At 36.9% G+C, this 16422-nt stretch overlaps 1 non-coding gene across 1 annotated transcript; it reads left to right on the top strand.

Annotated features, from left to right (window-relative positions):
- The first annotated feature begins 6709 nt into the window (after positions 1-6709).
- LOC145103417 (small nucleolar RNA R71) lies at positions 6710-6816 on the top strand. Its single transcript, XR_013706510.1, has one exon. It is a non-coding gene; the product is annotated as a small nucleolar RNA R71 (small nucleolar RNA).
- Positions 6817-16422: the final 9606 nt, after the last annotated feature.

Genomic DNA, 16422 nt, shown 5'->3' with positions numbered 1-16422 from the left:
ATAAACGCAATTATAGTCACAATACGCGTTCTCTAGCGCAACTAAGCTTTTTTACTCTAATTAGTAACTAAGATTGGTCAATCCTAGCTCTAACAATTTAATGTTCACTAAATCATTAGGTAAACAAATTCATGCAGTTAATGGTCACTAAGCTACACAAAACATGCAATCAATCAATTAGAGAAACAAACAATAGCATGCTAGGTAATACAAATCAAACACAAGCAATTTTTACCATCTAAACTTAATCCATAAAAATTGAGCTATTCATAAGTTGGAAGCTTCATCTAGCTAAACAAGAGTAGCTAGATTCAGCTGCTCATCATAGCAACTAACAAACCTACACAATTTGAAGTAATAGAAAACATGTTCTTAATTAACTAAAATATAGACCTTTATTCTTTTTGGTGTTGAAAACCTTCTTCCAGAACCTTTCTTTCGCTCCAAATCGTCTCATGGAACTCTTTCCTTCAGCCAAAAGGTCCTCTCATTCGTAATGATCAGGAACACTTAAATAGACTCCAAAATCCCACGCCACGTCGTGGCTATCCAGACCACGTCGTGGGCTTCAACTTATCCGTACCGGGCAAGGATTCCTTCGAATCGCGATCTTTATCTTCTAGAATTCACTGGCCACGTCGTGGCTAACTTAGCCACGTCGTGATTTTAGTATCTTTCGTGGATTTATTCTTCTCTTATCTTCCAAGTCTCCCATGTTCTGCATATTGTCACTTTTGGTCCCTTTCTTCGAAAATCCTTTTAATTGACTGAAAATAACAATTTAAAGTCATAAGTACCATTATTATAAACATATTATCAACTTATTAATAAAAATGTACTTAAATATTGCCTAAAAATAGGTATAAATATGGCAATATCAAAATACCCCACACTTAGGCTTTGCTTGCCCTCAAGCAAATTTAAACTTAACTCTTAATTACTAACACCACATAGAACAATCTGAATCTAGCTCAGCCATTATGCCAAGACCTCAACGCATGCATTTGTGTCTAAAATTTTCCTAAAGTACCCCCCATACTTTAAATACTCACAATCTTCATAAACACTCGCCCACTTTTTCCGAACAATGCTCATTTTATGCAACCCTCCGAATCCATCCGCAGAAAACCTCCTTATCCTCAAGGTATTTTTAGTTGAGCAACCTAAGCATACATAATCTAGAATTACAATCTATGATACCACTATGGAGCTCTTTTGGAATTCTTCACTTCTTTGACATTTGATCTTTGATTTCTTTGAATTCACCACCTCTGTTGTTTAATCTCTGGTATCTTCAACTTTTTAATTTCTTGGAATTTTGATCTTTTGATCTTCACTTTGTTTGCTCCAAAATTTTTCAAACTTTTCTCGTAATTCTCTTTCTCTCTCTCTCTCTCTCTCTCTCTCTCTCTCTCTCTCTCTCTCTCTTTTTAACATGTACCTCTCTTTTTTCACTCAAAACCTACATGCTTAAGCAAAGGCGTTCAACCTCAACCTTTATCGGTTAATGATAATAATTTTCCTGGATACATATCAGGTTTAGGCTACTAAACATATTGCATCCCTCAAACCAAGCGGGGTTATGTTTTTGTTCCATGATTTCACTAAAATAAGGGAGGCCACAAATGCACTATAACGTGTATTGGCTCAACAAAACATTTGAACTTTCATCGGATCATCCCACATAATACTAGCAATTATAATTCAAATTATTATTACTAGATTCAATTATTAAAAATTTCAATTTTCAAATTTTCAATTTTTACTATCAAATTCTATGATTATCTAGCAATTTACTTTTTCTACCCCTACCCCACACTTATTTCATACAATGCCCTCATTGTATGCATAAAAATAAATCAAAATTAAAGAAAAGGGAGAAAAAGGAACAGACTCCCCTGGGATAGTGGCGTGAGCATCTCCAAAATGTGCATCCTTAATATGGAACTCCAAAAATAGAAACTCTGTGTAGAACTGGGTGAATATGTAAATAAACCACGAACATGACTCGAAACTTCAATTCTTCAAAGTGGGTGCTAGTATGTAGAAATGTGGGAAAGGAAAAACTGATACACGTCGTGGCAGAGAGCACCACGTCGTGATATAAGATGAAAACGCGATCAACAGGCTGCTTTATTCTTCAAATTTCATTAGCGCCACGACGTGGCGAAAGTAGCCCACGTCGTGGAAACTGGACATCAACAAAAATGCCTTATTTCTTCATGCACCTTAGTAGCTTGACCAATGTATAAATGGTTTAAGACGCTTCTTTGTAAATATAATTCCCAACTGTAACCTCTCTCCTACTAACGTACCCCACACTTATCTTGAATTGTGGGTTCCAACTCACGACTCTAAGCTTCCTTGACTTGACTAGACAAACACGACTCTAAAGTTAACCTTATATGCTCCTCAGAATTCCAATGTTAATCTGAAAAATGGAACAACCCAAAAGAAATAAAAGAGTAACATCATAGTTCAAGAAAGTTTTACATTACAAACCAAATTCAAACATAAAAAAAACTACTTAAAACAAAACAAAATAAAAAGAAAAGAAATGAAAATCAATCATCATCTCCTTGGTCCTCCACTCCACTTGGTCCTGCCCCGTCATTCTGCGGACGCCAAAGCTCTTCGCATGTTGTAAAATAAGGATACTGTGGTGGCATAGAAGGTGGTCGGGTCACACCCAAATGCGAATAAATACCCTCAGTAAGCTGGGTATGATAAATGGCATGCCCCCGGAGATTATCCAAATAAGTTCCCACCCGACTCTGAAAAGGGTCGGTGGGCACTCCCTGTACATATTGTGAAGTAGCACGCTCTCTCTCGACCTCACCTCTAGCTCGCACATTCCGACGCCGCGGTCTGGCTGGTGGTTGCTTCCCTGGCTACGCCTCCTCTTGCTCCTCATCTATCGGCGGTATAATAAAAACGACCCCGACATTCACCACTGCCCGCATAACTCCCAAGACTTGAATGGTCAAATCAGTTTCCGGGAATCGAGCAAGATTCCTCACAAAATCATGGGTCAAAATATGATACGACCTAGCAAGGCGAGTAACCAAATGCCCCCCCGTAATCGGACTCCCGGGCCTAGAATTAGCCGCTTTCTTCCCCACGAACCTCGCCAACATATACGGTAAATCACAGCAAACCCCCAGGGTAATAAGAGTCCACAGATAAAACAAATTGTGAATAGGGACTTTATCGCCATGATGCTTGTGATTTATAGAAAAAGTGATCAGGCGATGTAGAAATCGGAAAACAGGATTCCGAATTTGTGACTCACTCGAGTCACGAGTATTATACTCATGGCTATAAATACCCCGCCAGAACTGAACATCCATAATACCGGGATTAAAATCCCGAACGCATCCAAGTAAGAATGGTATGAAAAACGGAGATCGAGTCTCCACTTCGGTATAAAGCCCCATCCGTCAAGCGAATTCCCGAAGACTACACTCCCTATAAACACCACCCAAACGAAACACGAGTGCCCGGTTGTAAGTAAAATCAATGGTGCGTTCCTCGAAGCATACGGTAGAGAAAAACTCCACCGATAATTCCCGGTATACGGGTTCTTGAATTACAAACAAATTCCTCCACCCGTGACAAGTGAAAGAAAATTGATCCCCTTCGTATGTTTTCGACCAATAGTGTTCCAAATCAACAACCATTCCCACACCACCGAGCCATCCCCAATCGATAATTGGGGCTATCGCAAATTCCCTATTGTATAACCATCCCATCCAATTCTCATAAGTAGTCAACAATGGTCGGGGAATGTTTTGAGGAAACTGATATAAAGGATGTATACTCGCCACATCAATCGGGTTTTCCTCCTGTGGAATAGCTCTTCGTGGTCCCATTTCTGCATACAAAATCAAACCAAAGCAACAAACACATAAAATATTAAAACAAATTAAACTGTCTGTTCAGAAGTCACGACGTGGCCAGGCTCGCCACGTCGTGGACCGCAGTCGCAAACTGTGTATCGATCGGTTACTCTACCTGTGATTTCCACCAAAAATACTGCTTAGGGTTTGTTCCTATGGACATTTAAGGGACATGCAACCTAGAATCAACAACTAGTCTTAACCAATTTCGTGAATCTCATTATTCACATAAACCCTAACCATGAAAATTTAAAATTATAATAAATAACTACAATTGATGGGTAGAACACATACCAAGTAGAGTTAATTGACAAGAACTTGCAAGGAAATTGGAAGCAAATTAAGAATTTAGTTGTGGGGACCTTGTTCCCGTTCGTGCGGCAGTAGCAAATGGGGAATGGGGATTATTGGTCAAAGGGTTTTAAGGAAATGGTCGCCCCGTGACTTTTTAAAGGCCACGTCGTGGCTGGCTATGCCACGTCGTGGACTTTGAAACTGTCATCTATTCCTGTGATTACACTTTTACCACGACGTGGTTGAATCAACCCACGACGTGGCATATGCCTGATCGCTAAATTTTGAAAAATCATACATTTTAACTATCTACTTTGCATTTCATTTATTAATTAAAGTTCCCCACAGCTAATTCTTTACTAAGTATCAGTTATTAGATGATGAGTTGATATCTTTCCTAATTAAAAACTAAAAAAAAAATAAAAGAAAAGAAAATGCAAACCAAGCTCGGGTTGCCTCCCGAGAAGCGCTTCTTTTTCTTGGAGTCTTGAGCTGGACTCCATGCCTTCTACGTTGAATCTTCTGAAGAGTCCACCACTAAGATCTTTTGTTCCTTGAATCGCCTCTTGTAAGCTTGAACTCACCTTTTATATGCCTTCTTTGAATTCTCTTTTTTAGTTTTGCCCTCTTCTTCAAGCTTGCGTTTTGTGCCCTTAGTTTGTTCCTTACACTCTATAGCATCCTCCTCCTCTTTCACCACCGGCTTTGTCACTCTTGAAGTGACCTCCTCTTCATCACTTGTCATCTCCTCATCCTCTTTGCTCACCCAAGAAGGTGGACTCTTGTAAGCTATGACTTCAATCAAATATGGAACAGATGCCCTCGGTTTTGTTCTTTTGACTTGATGAACTGCTTTGATCTCTTCTTCCATAAGCTTTTCCAGTTCTTCTAGTTCATTGTCTTCATTAATTGTGAGCACCTCTTCTTGAACATGATCCTCTTGGAAGTCATCTTGTATTCCAAAAACTTCTTGTTCATCTCCAACCCTCAAAGTGAGCTTAGACTCACGAATATCAACAAGAGCCACAACAGTGTTAAGCAATGGACGACCAAGGATAATTGGGACATCGGGATCTTCCTTCATATCCATCACTATAAAATTGATTGGAAAAACAAATTTTCCAATTTTCACCAAAATATCCTCCACGATGCCCCGGGGTTGTGTAACTGAACGATTCGCCATGTGAATCTTCATTTTTGTAGCCTTCATCTTCTGAATTTTTAATTTTTGATAAAATGAAAAGGGCACCAAATTAATGCTAGCCCCAGAATCGGCTAAAGCATTAACCTTCATTTTATTACCAAACTCACACGGAAGAGTGAGGCGTCCAGGATCCCCATCTTTTCTGGTGTCTCTCCCAACACGGCTTTTGAGGTTTGTTCACTTAGAACCACCTTAGACTGCTTCTTTAATTGCCTGCGAGTGTCTATCAAATCTTGCAGTAATTTCTGATTCTCGGTAGTTTTGGATAAGGACTCGACAAAGGGAGTATTAATCGGGATCCCCTTCACATACTTTACAAACTCTATATGCTCCTTCTCCAGTAGACTAAGTGCAGCTCGGGGTGGAAATGGCAACGGTGGCTTATAAACCGGAACGGGTTCAAAGACTTTTTGATCAGACATGCGCCACGTCGTGGCCAGAGAAGTGCCACGTCGTGGCGAAGCATGTTTCAGCAACCTTTTCACTTTCGAACTTTGACTTTTTTGGTTTTGGATCAGGCTGTTGTGGTTCTTCTTCCAATGCCTCCAGGAACTTAGAGATTGCATCTTCTTCAGTATCGATGGCCATTACATGAGATTGGGTCTTTACTTCGGGATTCTTCGGGGACAATTTTTCATGAACCAGAGTGGCTAGTTGACCAAATTGTACTTCAAGGTTATGGATGGAGGCTTGCTGATTCTTTATTAAAGTTTGTTGTTCTATAATAGCAGAATCAGTGGCATCATGTCTCTTTTTTGAAGCTTCCATAAACTTCATTATAATGGTCTCTAGATCGGGTTTCTTCTCGGCTGGTGGCTGCTGCTTTTAATAAAAGCCTCGACCTGTCTGCCTATACTTCTCTTCTTTTTGCTTCTTATACTCTTCATATGGCGGCCACTCCTTCTTCGGTTTCCTCCAGTCCTCATCAAACTTATCTCCACTAGAGTAGCACACTTGAGCTTTTCCGTTCCCAAACTCATCTACATTGCAGTCCTTGGTCAAGTGTGGACCACTACATCTCTCGCAACCCACTCTTATGGCATGTATTGACTGGTCCATTTGTGTTATCCTTCGATCCAAATTATTCAGCATGGCCATTATAGCTGCTATTTCTTCAGTTTGGGCCCCTCCACCGCCTTTGATTCCATCTTGCCTAGGGTTGTGGTATTCGCGAGAGTGCTTCGCGAATTCTTCAATTAGCTCCTTGACCTCCATTGGATTTTTCTTTGTCAAAGGTCCTTGAGAATCAAGGAGTTGTCTTGTCATAACGTTGACCCCAACATAAAAAATTGACATCTCTTGTTGCACATTTAGATCATGCTGAGGGCAATTTCTGAGCAAGCCCTTGTACCGCTCCCATGCTTCGTATAATGACTCCCCCGGCTGTTGCTCAAAGTTGGCTATTGCCTTCTTGAGTTTGGCTATCTTGGATGGCGGGCAAAACTGGTCTAGGAATTGCTCATGCATTTGAGCCCAAGTGGTAATTGTACCCGGTGGAAGTGCTTTTAACCACTCCTTAGCAGCTCCTTTGAAAGTGATGGGAAGCATCCTAAGCAAGACTGTGTTTCTGTTCACATTTGGGACATTGAAAGTGATGGGAAGCATCCTCATGATCTTTCCCGAAAAATGGGATGTCCTTCAGTGCAGTCAATATGTGCCCCTTCAACTTGAATATGGCAGTGGCAGGTATTGCGGGTTGGACTAAACCGGGACCCACATCTTCTCGGATCTGCTTCTTGTAAGCTCCCATGGACATCTCTTAAATTGCTGCCATCTCGTTCCTTGGCTCGTTCTCGGGTTCGCTTGTGTGTTCTTCAAATTCCGGCTTGGTATTGGTTTGGACGGGCGTATGATCCAAATGCTAAAGATTGCTGTTGTGCCTCGAGGATGAACTTGACTCTCCTGTCTTCTTTCCCGACTTCCTAGAAAAAGCTGACTTCAATTCTTGTAAGGGCGTCTTTTTCTTGTGAATTGCGACTCGGGATCTTCAAGTGGTGGGACTAAGGGTGTGTTTGAGCTTCTGGTCATGAACTCCTGTAACTCTAACACAATAAAAAAAACATAACATTGAAATAGAAAAATAAATTAAAAACTAAAAACTAAAATATTTTCAGGAACCACGTCGTGGGCTCTGTGACTGACAGAAAAAAAATATTATAGTTTGCTGAAAAATTAACTTTTTGTGCTTTTTACTTCACAAGAAGGATCGATTAATTTAATGCAAATAAATAAGCTAAAAACTAAGCCGTTCCCCGGCAACGGCGCCAAAAACTTGATGTGCACAAAAGTACCCACTAATTTTAATATTTATAACCTAACAAACTTAACTAACTATGCACTTATAGGCAGTGTACCTAGTCAGATTATAGTATAGCTTGGGTAAGTCGGGTGTCGATCACAGGGAACGGTGTTACTAATTAATTTACTTACTATTAAATTAACCTAATTATTAACTAGTTTAAAAGGGGTTTTATCTGATTTTACACGCCAAAAACTTGATGTGCACAAAAGTACCCACTAATTTTAATATTTATAACCTAACAAACTTAACTAACTATGCACTTATAGGCAGTGTACCTAGTCAGATTATAGTATAGCTTGGGTAAGTCGGGTGTCGATCACAGGGAACGGTGTTACTAATTAATTTACTTACTATTAAATTAACCTAATTATTAACTAGTTTAAAAGGGGTTTTATCTGATTTTACAAGATCAGATGAACTTAAATTCAAATTCAATAAGTAAAAACACACACTCTTGTTTAGTTTGAATCCACTTCTTCCTTATGGCTAGCTAATGATTACGAACTATTAAATTGGTTTTTAGTTGTATTAGTAATTTAGTTCTAACTTTACCAATAATTAACTAATTCATGTCAAACCATGTATGTTCACACATAATTAAACACAAAACTAATTATGAATGTAAATATGCTATGTAAGATTTGTTATATAAACGCAATTATAGTCACAATACGCGTTCTCTAGCACAGCTAAGCTTTACTAACTAAGATTGGTCAATCCTAGCTCTAACAATTTAATGTTCACTAAATCAATAGGTAAACAAATTCATGCAGTTAATGGTCACTAAGCTACATAGAACATGCAATCAATCAATTAGAGAAACAAACAATAGCATGCTAGGTAATACAAATCAAACACAAGCAATTTTTACCATCTAAACTTAATCCATAAACATTGAGCTATTCATAAGTTGGAAGCTTCATCTAGCTAAACAAGAGTAGCTAGATTCAACTGCTCATCATAGCAACTAACAAACCTACACAATTTGAAGTAATAGAAAACATGTTCTTAATTAACTAAAATATAGACCTTTATTCTTTTTGGTGTTGAAAACCTTCTTCCAGAACCTTTCTTTCGCTCCAAATCGTCTCTTGGAACTCTTTCCTTCAGCCAAAAGGTCCTCTCATTCGTAATGATCAGGAACACTTAAATAGACTCTAAAATCCCGCGCCACGTCGTGGCTATCCAGGCCACGTCGTGGGCTTCAAGTTATCCGTACCGGGCAAGGATTCCTCCAAATCGCGATCTTTATCTTCTAGAATTCACTGGCCACGTCGTGGCTGACTTGGCCACGTCATGATTTCAGTATCTTTCGTGGATTTATTTTTCTCTTGTCTTCCAAGTCTCCCATGTTTTGCATATTGTCACTTTTGGTCCCTCTCTTCGAAAATCCTTTTAATTGACTGAAAATAACAATTTAAAGTCATAAGTACCATTATTCTAAACATATTATCAACTTATTAATAAAAATGTACTTAAATATTGCCAAAAATAGGTATAAATATGGCAATATCACTATCAGAATGCACTTAGAGGATGAATTGTGATAAGGTCTCTTAATCATTAATATGATCATATAACATGATACTAAAGTACTCTCCCATCTTTTCGGATTTGAGAAACTTTTATCCTTCTGCCTAATTTGATTATTCTCATTCGTTCTGCCATACATCGAAAATTTTCCAATGCTTCAGAATTATACTTAAGCCTGTAAGTATAACCATATTTACTAAACTTTAGTAAATTATGACGAATAGTCTTATCGATCTTTTGTGGTGGACTTGACCAGTGCACAAGAATGTTTACTCGATCCCTTAGTCCTTCACTTGACTCACATACACATGTGAACAAGGAACTAGTCTTAATTTTCCAAAGCTGAAAGTTCTCATTCATCATACTGTACAACTTGTATGATTCCAAGTTTCTATCCAACTGAAATCTTGGGTGATGAGAAGCTTTCCTTATTTGGTAATTTAGACACTACCACAAATGAAAGGACCAAATTCATATTTCCAATATTGCTAGAAACATACAAACATCAAGTTTTCATAAATGTCATTGCAAGGATATATAAAATAAAGTAAAACAAACTTTTATTTATTCATAAAATGTGGAAAAAACTTTTCCTTACAATGCAACTTTAAATGAAAACTACCATTACATGTTTCCTAGCAATTTATCATAACTCCTAAGACTAGCTCAAGAATCCAATCTTCAATCAAGCGATAGAAATCCATCTTCGCAGTCAGATTCAACATACTCTTTCTTTAAGTTTCCTTCAATTTTTCTTTGATTCTTCAAACATCATCATGTGACCCAGTCACATCATGTAATAAGAATCTCAGAATAGAAACTTAACAGAGTTAGATAGTGGGCTTTATCTGAAGTAGAGTCAAACTTCTTGACTTGATCAACCTTATGATTTTCAGGTAAATAGGCAGCTTTGCAATCAATACCCCTTCCTCTGGAAAGAGAATCATATGAACTCTTTGGAAATGGTACATGGGACTATCGCAGACTTTCCTTTCTCTTTACCTTTTGGTCAACTGAGTTGACTATGGTCAATCCCTTTTCTTGGGAAGAAAAGGCTTTTCTAGATATCCAATGTTCCCATTGTCAATGTCCATTGGGAAGTTGATCTCCTAATCAAATTTTCTTTTCTAGTCCTCAAATCATTTCTGATTCAGCAGCAACAAGCAAATAGATAAGATCATTAAGGGTCATGTCATAGTCTGTTTCATAGTAGTCCCAAAGGAACTCACTATGTGACTTAGAAAGTGATTGAACATCCAACTTTCTTAAGACTTTGACACCCAACTCTCCCGGTTTGTCAATATGTGACTCCATCTCCAAGATGTGAGTATACATAGACCTTGCTTGCCAATAGAGCTTTAGTGACCTTGAACTTGTGGGTTAGGGAGAATAATTGGAGAGGTGGAGGAAGTGAAGTTCCAAGAGATTTAGGAAGATCATAGATGTCTGGACTAGACATCTATTGGGAGATATTCAAGATAGTTGATCTAAAGTCCTTAATATAACACCCAATATGAAATATTAAGGCTAGGACCCAACACAATATTTTATAACTTGGAAGAGGGATGCCATAATCCAAGCTATATAACATTTGAAGGTAGGCGAATGACGATTCACCAATTTCCACCATGAAAACGAAATAATTTAATTAGGTTTTACTTAGATTTGAAACTCCTAGATCTTTTGAGATTCATTGAAATGTTCAATGGCATGTTTCAATCTCGAGTGTGCCCTTCAGGTTTTGTGACGGGGATGCCGAGGATCACAAAACAAGGTGTGAAGTAACCATGCAAATTACTTGGTACCCTTAATATTTACCCCTTAATCGATGTGTCGGTTAATCATACACGCTCCACCGATACTATGATAAATATTAAGTTATCCTTTGCCTACCTTGTTAAATCAAGCTAGTGTGCCGGTTAACCACACGCGCTCCACTAACCGACTTCAGCAAAGTGCAAAGTGTAATTTCATGGATTATCACCTTGTTCACATTTTCCTAAAGTAACTAAGATTGGGAATTATAAAAACATTTTAGTTACTTTATATTTATCATTAATACTTTTAATGAAGGGATAATTATAGTCCTTGTCCTACCTGTTCGGCTAACGACCCTCCACCAGTCAAGGAAGCGGTGGGTGAGAGTAGACACACATTAAACTGCCATTTTATAGGCAGTAACCTTATACCCCTCTTATAGATCGGCTTCGTGAATGAGGCCTACTAATGGGAAGACGACTTGCTCTTATACACACACACACACACATATATATATATATATTATTATTATTAACTTATAATATTATAAAGTATAAGGATTGAATTTTAACTTTTAAAATTGTAAGGGCTTAACTTGGAATTAAAGTATTCATAAAGGAAAACTTTTCAAATTCCAAAACTTGAGGGTAAGTTTTGAAACTATTCAAAACTATTTAATTTCCATAACTTATGTGGTTAAAGTAGTTTTAATCCAAAAACTCTTCAATTTCCACAACTTGAGGACAATTTATGGAAGACTTAAAACTATTAAAAGAATGTGACTCTTCCTTATTCATAACTTATGGAAATCTTTATGAGTTTTATGGATCTTAAATGTGACTTTTCATATAACTTGAGGACAAGTTACAAAAACACATTTTAGAACCAACTCTTAGATTAATTTTGATTGAAAACAACAATTTCACATAACTTTCCTATTAATCTAAGCAACTCATAAGAACAAGATAATTCAAATCAAACTTTTTCATGTAATTAGCCTAAACCTTAAACTAATACAAAACATGAATCTATTGAGAATTATCTTTGAAATTGGATTAGCATGAACATTACCACATCAAAAATAGGTTTATAAGTTGAAAAACAGCTTAGGGTAATGTTCCTAGTCCATTTCCAGCAAAAACAGTCGAAGATATGCTGTCTGGGGGTCCAACTCGTCGAGTGGATGAACCAACTCGGTGAGTTGGATCGTTTTGAAAACTTTTAAGGCATGGACTCGTCGAGTCACCTGATGGACTCGCCGAGTCCGTTGTTCAGACAGCAAAAAACTTTGATTTTTAAGCAGATTTTGCAAGTATAACAAGAAAACAAGCCTAGGCTGTAATACCATTGTTGTGTTATGAGCATTCTAACACTCCTAAGTGTACATGCAACCCTAAATACCTTGTATCTATGTTTTCTATATTATACAAACAAATATGAATATTCCAAGGTGTTACCCTAACTAGCATACAATCTTTTTGATACCTGGATAATAAACTAGATAGAAACACATACCTTGTTGGTGTAGCTTGACTCCATGATGCTTGAGAGCCTAGTGCCCCAAGTGTGACACCTAAAATGGTTCACACAACATCAAATGCACTTGGAATAGCTTAGAGAGAAATGATACACTTCATGAAATCGGCTAGCCCTTACCATTCCTTCATAGTCACTCATGGTAGCGATTTTGACAAGAATAAGATGCTTTATATAGTGTGTCACAATTAGGGTTTCACCATGTAAACCCTAATTGTCATGGACTTTCATTTCCATGATCCATGGGTACAAAAACACCATGGAGAATCATATGGGTTTTAGCCCAACTTGATAATCCACGGAGCATTAGCCCACTATACAAGTATGGATGATTTACACAATCAACCCATATATTTAATTAGTCTCCTTTTGATCACTTAATTAATTCTAAATTAATTCTTGATTAATACTAATTAAATAATCTTATTAATATATTAGAATTTATAATATATTACCAAACCTTAAGTGTTATTTCTCCCATTTTAGTCTATCCAAATGCATGATGCCATGCAACCCAAATGGACCGTGTCGAGTTGGGTCAAGTACATACCAAATATAGTTACGGACGTAGAAACAAATTCAAAAAAAAGTAGGCGGTTTGAAGCTAAATATCTAGATATTATGGGATTTTCGGCCATAAAGTAGATGATTTTGGTGCATGTTCTCGGTCCAAGGTTTGCGGTGTGAAATGGAGTTTGCGGTTAAGTTGTTTTTGGTCTGAGCATGTTTGCGGTCCGAAGAAAAGGCGGCTTCGCATGTTTTCGGTTATAACCGCAAACTTGATTTCGGTCCGAGGGGGTGGAGCCTGCGAAGGTTTTCTGTGAGTGGTTCTTGGTGGGGATTTCGGTCTTCGCGTGGACTAACTTTTGGGTGACTAAATTCTAAAAATCAAAACACATATATAATAAAGTTATTTCCTTTATATTAAATCAAATAATTTTAATTATTTGAATTTGGTTTGACGTTCCTTGACTTTTATTTACTTGCATATTAAGTTATATATGTATAGTTTTCAATATATACATGTTTATAACTTATATATAAGTATGATTATCAAAGTATGCAAATAAAATAACGTATATAAGCATGCTCTTAAGGCATTTAAGTTCTTATTGTATTAATGCCATGATATGGATTTACTTGTATACGATTGTAGTTTACACTTTTATTCGAATAAGTTTGACTTGAAATAACGGGTTGTTACACCTCGCTACTTCCATTCTTCTTTCTCTCTTCGGTCGAGCCAAGCACCACCGGTAGTGGCGGTGTTGTGGTGAACCATCGAGGAGCTATCCCTCCTCCTCCTGCCGAAAAACATCACCCCAAAACACCCCTGATACTGTCATTCTCCCTCCCTCTTTCCTCTTCATTTGCAGTCGAAGAACCTCCACCTGAGGCGAGGTTTGTCGGCGATCAAGAGGGCGATGACCCTCTTAAGTTTCCATGTGCTCCTAGTTGGCTCCATAGCATCAAACACCTCCTAAATCATCGTGTTCCCTCCCCTATCGTGATGTGCTCGCCGATCGACCCATTCGTTTTCTCATTCTCGATCAAATGACGATTAACCCCACAAGGGTCGCTAGTTATCGACGCCCTTCCCTCCCCTCTTGATATCAGCCACCACTGGAGCTTCCATCGATGAATTTGGTTCAACTGTTTCCTCTCGAGTAAAAAGACATTTATGCCCTCGTGTGCAATGCACGTGAGGGGTTTAACAACCAAAAACAAACGGTGGTTAACTCCGGGAACCAGTTCGACACACAAACCTCTCAATAAGGACCAAAAATCCAATTTTCAAAAGGTTTGGACCATATCCATAAAAATTGACAAACCACAGGGACCATTTTTGCATTTTTTTTATTTTGGTGTTTCTTAACTTTTTGTACGTCTGAAAGAGAAAGAATTTATACCATTGAATAATATCATGTTCTTGGTTAAACCACTAATAAAAATTCATATTTTAGCCTTCTTCGAGACAATGGATTTGGACACACTAAAAAGCTTCATGCAAGATGTACTTTTTCCTTGAAGAAAAACTACAATCACAACGAATATAATGGTTGTAATGGGATTGAAAATTGGGGTTTGAAAACATTAGAACTCGATGACATTATGATAATGTGGAAGTAGAGATTGATTTCTTGGATGCATAGGAACTGATAGCCTTTTCTTTGGCGATTAAGTTTTCTTGTAGTTGTTGTGTGTGGATTAGGGCATAAATAAATATATAAAGGATGCAAATGGTGTTTTATTAAACATTAACATAACTTAAATCCGGATCGATACAACATAGTTTAAGATAACTCAACAAGCCCACATAGCCTTTTTATTTACAAAATTAGACTATTTCTATAAGAGAAGTTAAATATACTCCTACATTTTGTTTCAACTCATCTTCCTAAGCTCATATAAGATTATAACATGTGGAATCCATTAATTATCTTCTAATCTTCTTTCTTGATTTTGACACTTATATTAATCTAGTAAGTAGAAAGATGAATAGGAACAAAACGTAAGAGAATATTCGATTTCTATAGCAAAAAGTTATTTGTTACCTTGTGTTGGCGCTTTGTAAACATTTGAAAAAGGTTGATTACCTTTTATGATTTTATTACTAAATGTTATTTTGTTTTCTACTTCAAGTTTAGAAAAATTGGTTTCAATGCGACTTGATCCTATTTCTACTTTGGAAAAGCATTTACCTTAGTCATTTTAACTACAACTTGTCTTTATTTATCTTTTCAAAAATATTTATGTTCACCATAACTTAAATTTGGAGTCTTTGAGTTTATTAATGAATTTGAACGCATTCATAAATTCGAAGCTAAATTTTTGTAAGTTTTTTATAATATATATATATATATATATATATATATATATATATATATATATATATATATATATATATATATATATATATATATATTCGGAATAAATAATCCTCAAGCTTTTGTTATCCATTTAAATGATTATCAAGTAATAAAGAAAAAAAAGTAAGCGTATTTGTATAATAACTATTATTATGATTATTGTTCTTATTTATTATTAACTTTTATAAGAGATAACTGTGATATTGAATTGAATATCTTTCTTAATTAATACAAAAGTTGTATATGGTATTTATACACAATAATGAAGTGAATACATCCTACCTATACACCACTACATAACGGTATACAGAAGACTAGGAATAATAATTGAACTTTTCAAACTTATGTGATTCACGTGGTTATTAGCCCCCAACAACCTGAAGGACAGACTTGAAGCTTGGAACGAAGAAGATAAACTCGATCTCACGACAATGGTTTGGTGAATATATCAGCCAACTAATCAACGGGTGAGATATAGTTGATTTTGAGTGATCCGGTGTCAACTTATTCTCGAATAAAATGAAAATCTAAAGCAATATGCTTGGATCGAGTACTGATTATGGGATTTTTGTTCATGAATATGACATCTATGTTGTCGCAAAGAATCATTGGCTATTTGAGAATAGGAGCCTGAAGTTATGTAATCAACTATTTTAGCCACAATAACTTAGCTTTTGTGTATGCTAATGACTTGTATTCTGCCTCGATACTTGAGCGTGCTACAACTCGTTTTTTCTGGATGTCCAACTAATAAGATTTGAACCATGAAATGTTGCATGCTCATATTGAGATCGACTATACTATTAGCTTGAAATCCAGCCGACATCCGAGTAGGCAAGAAGAGAGTCGGATTTAGTTGGTGAAAAATGGAGAAAGTGATGCAAGGTGCCTTTTAAGTACTAAAGAATGCGTTTTGTAGCTTGTCAATGTTGAATGGTGGGAGAGTGCATGTGTAACATCCCCAAAAATCATGACCAAAAATTTCTTTTTAAAATCATCAATCAACCATAATCAAGTCATACATAG

Source organism: Lactuca serriola, chromosome 4, assembly GCF_051521515.1.
Source record: "Lactuca serriola cultivar US96UC23 chromosome 4, Lser_US96UC23_V15, whole genome shotgun sequence".
NCBI classification, from domain to species: domain Eukaryota; kingdom Viridiplantae; phylum Streptophyta; class Magnoliopsida; order Asterales; family Asteraceae; genus Lactuca; species Lactuca serriola.
The sequence above is the reverse complement of the archived record's forward strand: the minus strand, read 5'-3'. Positions and strand labels throughout refer to the sequence as shown.